The 4,561-nt window shown below is 38.5% G+C and overlaps 1 non-coding gene across 1 annotated transcript; it reads right to left on the bottom strand.

Annotated features, from left to right (window-relative positions):
• Positions 1-3,824: 3,824 nt before the first annotated feature.
• trnar-ucu (transfer RNA arginine (anticodon UCU)) lies at positions 3,825-3,914 on the bottom strand. The gene is given in 2 exon segments: positions 3,825-3,860; positions 3,878-3,914. It is a non-coding gene; the product is annotated as a tRNA-Arg (tRNA).
• Positions 3,915-4,561: the final 647 nt, after the last annotated feature.

Raw genomic sequence — 4,561 nt, 5'->3', positions numbered from 1 at the left:
AAGATGTTACCCCCACACGCCGTCTGAAACGGAGAAGAGAACACACATTTTTACATTGGGAATATGAAATAAATGCCTAAATTCAGCATGAAATGAAATGTTCCATTGTATCAAAATTATTTATAAAGGCTAGTAGCCTATAACACAACATCAAAAAGCATAGCACATAGCCTGTATAGCCAGTTAGACTAGACTAGATTAGGCCTAGGCTATATTTAATAGACACGGCAAGTTTTCTGGTCTTAAAATTCATTTCCTATCATTTCTCGATAGGGTCCGTCACTTTTATCAGCAGTGGTTTTGCTACAGATTTCAGCATGGGTAGAGAAAAAAAGCAACTAGCCCAATTTACCGAGTAGCCTAATTCAATTCAAAACTAATTACTTTCAAAGTTTAAGTAGTGCAGCCAACAAACATGTTTTTAAAGTTGGACTAGATCTACATACATTTTTCCATCTCTTAAATGAAGTTAAAAACTGTAAATGACTGCTGGCAAGTTAATGATGGACATAACAATTTAGAGTATGGAGAAAAACAACAATCGACTGGTCACTATTGATTCCCGCATTATGCTGATATGTTTTGGGGGAAACAAGGGGGAAACAACGTGACAACGGGCGGAAACGTGAGGGAGGAGATGGGGTACATTCAGAATTTGAAAGTGGCTCATATATAGTCGGATATTGGTTGAAAAATAAACCCTTAAAAGGCACAACAAATTAACTATACCAGCATGCTGTTGTATAGCCTACATGTTTTAAATTATGTCTATATACTCATGTAGGCTCTAGATGTTAAGAAAATACAAATTTAAGAAAATAAGTTGCTACTGCATCAATGAATTTGATTACATTCAGGTGCAAATGGAGATGATGTTATGCACAGTTTTACAGAACATTTCAAATATGTATTTAAGTGTTTTCACTCGTTACAAATTCACCTAAATTAGAAACATCAAATTGCATGTTTACTGGTGTTTACAGCTCTTCACTTACTCCTCGACAACATGGTCTTCCTTGAGTGATTGGAACTTGTTCCCTAGTTCAACTTCGACCTTTTGACCTCTGACTTGCCTTGGGACAAAGCTGACCCGGTCACCGGGTCTGACAGAAGCAACATTAATTTGCATAAAAATTCTCCAAATTCTGTGGATGTCTTCTCTCAATCGATTACCAACAAGCCACTCTAACTCCACTTATCTCTCACAGGCCTATACTAAAAATTAAAATTGGTCTGAGGTGAAGTTGAATAAGTTCTGATATTTGTTGAATCGCCTCAGAAAGGGAACTTGCACATTTAAAAAGGATGTGCGCCCTTTTTTACTAGCTCACTGACTTTGAAATTCAGGATGTTCATTAATTTTTGTATAAGATTGCAAGCCTGATACATCATAAAGACTACTTTATCATATTCAGAATGACTATCATGACAATTGTATGTTATTGTTGTTTTACTTTTTTTGTTGCTGTCCAGAGTGACTTATAGTTTGTGCATTCATCTTATGATAGCCATACGGAACAACTACACATATTGTAATTTGTAATTAATATGAGCAGATATATTATTAATATTAATATTAATTAATATTAGCCTCATCCCGTGATCCTTGGCAATAAGTGTAGGGGCACATCAATTTACTTCTAATGAATTGACTCGAACTAGCGTTTGTTAATGGACAAATCACTTTGTATAACGGCTGGTCCGCTATTTACAGAAGCATTGGCTTGAGTCCGAAACAATCGATGTTAGCGAAGTAGAAGAGTAATGAGCACCCTGTTACATTAAGATCATTGATCGCATGTATACACTTTTTATTTATCGTTTAGGGGGGCACTTCATAATATAAACTTGGAGAGATCAGTCATTTTAATATGACCTTCATAAGGCTGCCGAAATAAAGGTAACAGAGCTCCCTTGTGGTTTATCCTCAATGTTAAGTAACACAGTACAACAGGCCTGCATACCGGAATCATTTAGGTGACAAATAAAAATGGATGAATCGTTCCATCTGAACAGCCTATGCAGAAACGAATAGCCATGGTGGCTGGGGTATTCGAACCCTTCCCTCCTTTGCCTACCCTATTGTAGCATAATAGTAGGCTCTAATTCGCTGTGTTTGGTGCACCTTCGCCCTAAACCTAAAGTGTGCACTGACTGCGCCCTTCGCTTGGGCTCTTCAGTGAAGGCTTGGATGTGCAGGACATGACATGCATGGTTTCGGAGATGCATCAATCTAGCCCAAGCTGATGCTGCAAGCCTGGGAGAGAGTGAAATATTGTTTGTAGTCTGGATAAACGCAAACGTGCAACTTTCTCTCCCTGTCAGACGTTAACGTGTGACAGGGAGAGAGTGGGCTCTTAAATAGAGCAGCTGTCTAAGGCACTGCAGCTGAGTGCAAGAGGCGTCACTACAATCCCTAGTTCGCTTCTAGGCTGTATCACATCTGGCCGTGATTGGGAGTCCATAGGACGACGCATTATTGGCCTTCATTGTAAATAAGAATTTGTTCTTAACTGACTTGCCCTGATAAATAATAACGTCTCTGCGTTATGTGTTTGAATAGTCTACTGTTTTTTATAGGCCTAATGAAGAGACGTTGTTATTTATCCCGTTATCATTAATCCATAGGCCTATATTTTTTCTAACTTGTTATTAATCTCACAAAAAGACATTACATGATATGATATTAGCACCAAATGTCATCGCAAGAACGATTTAACTTGATCTAATTGGATTCAAGAGAAAGGAAAATATGTTTTGAACAATTAACTCGTGTGGCCACTACTTGCTCATGCATGACTGCATGTAAAATACCTATTTATGTCTGGTATTGATACTACTCTGTAGTAGACTGCGTAATAATGGATCAACTACACTAGGAATTCCTAATGGGAGATACAGCCAAAGCTTTCTATTGACGGAGAGTCTATTCGAGAATGAGAAGGGGCGACCCTGTCCTCACAGAAAGTATACTCTATTGTAGTCTTATTTGTTGACACAGAGAATGTGATTAGAACGCCCCTGGTATACTACCCATCCAACCTGTTAGGTCACTATCAAACGGTTCAGATGCATGGACACATTTGGTGGCAAAGTCTGGGGCACCATTGTGCGTGTTCAAATCCAATCAAATTGCATTGGTCACACGCCGTATACAACCGGTGTAGACTTTATCGTGAAATGCTTACTTACGAGAAAATTCCCAACAATGCAGAGCTAAAAAGTAAGATAATTATCAGCTAAATAAAAAAATGATATTTCAATATTTGTTCATAGCGGAATTATTGTGTTGATATGTGTTTTTCCATCAGCCTACTAAATAACTTATTCTATATTTGTATGTGAGACTGATGTGGTTTCCTTGCACTTCACTGCTCCACCACTGTATGACTGGACGTCTCAGCTTTTCCAGCACCAGAGGCCAAGTGTTACACGACGCCTCCTGCACTGTTACGCACGCTTTCAGGCTGCATAGTCCTGAACGAGCACGTCGAGAGCAACAAGCGGTTCACAAACAACTTTTGACAGCACAGTATTTAATGTTTCAAGCTTTTATATACATAGTAAACCGTCGCCTATTGGATTATAGACTATGACAACTGCCCGACATCGGATGGAAATAAAATTATACAGCTTTTGGTTAATATTGTGTCTTGAATTTCGGTGAAAGATTAGGCTACAGTGTGCATATAGAGCTGTGCGTTTATGACTATGGAGAGTAATAGTTATTGGTTACGCGTATTTTGCGTAGTCGCACTATTGTCATGTTTCCTTTTTCATTATCATTCTATATACTCATGTTTCACAATAAGATTAAAAAAATACGACTCCGGTGGGACTCGAACCCACAACCTTTGAATCACTTCGATCCTTAACCTAGAAGTCCAATGCGCTATCCATTGCGCCACGGAGCCGCTGGGTTTATGTTGAGATGTTTGACATACAAACGGCAGCCTCGAATGAGGCACTTTTTTGTATACGTAATTCTCTCATGTTTAGAGCAGTTTTAAAATATGAACAATATTTGAATTAAAATCCAATGTCTCTAAACACAATAAACGCTTTATTGTATTTGTTTTCAAAATATACCACAGTAGGCTAAGATTACTCAAGCTGTAGCCTACAACTCAAGTTTTGGTCATATATTAAACTTAACACAACTGTTACACCACTCCAGCACTCAAGTAGCCTATAATTGATTACATATTTGGAATGTGTTGCTCTTTCTTTACAATATTGTAGTTAAAGAAACCCTATGAAACGCTACCTCCCTGAAAACAGTGAGTCAATGAAATGTCTGGTTGCGACAACCAATCATATCGTCGTCTGCAACTACGATTTGCACTCATCAACCAATCCGAGACGCCAGTGCAACCATCTTATAACCAATTGACCAATGAGAACAGAGCTATATAATTGTGAGGAACGACACCATGCGCGTCTCTCCTCTCATTCAACTTGCAAGTAAGCATTTCATTGCACTGTTTACATCCAGCTGTATCCTGTGTACATGACCTATAGTAAACTAATGAGAGATATCATCACCATTCGTAAGGGCTGG

The sequence above is a fragment of the Oncorhynchus nerka genome, linkage group LG15 (assembly GCF_034236695.1).
Source record: "Oncorhynchus nerka isolate Pitt River linkage group LG15, Oner_Uvic_2.0, whole genome shotgun sequence".
NCBI lineage: Eukaryota > Metazoa > Chordata > Actinopteri > Salmoniformes > Salmonidae > Oncorhynchus > Oncorhynchus nerka.
The sequence above is the reverse complement of the archived record's forward strand: the minus strand, read 5'-3'. Positions and strand labels throughout refer to the sequence as shown.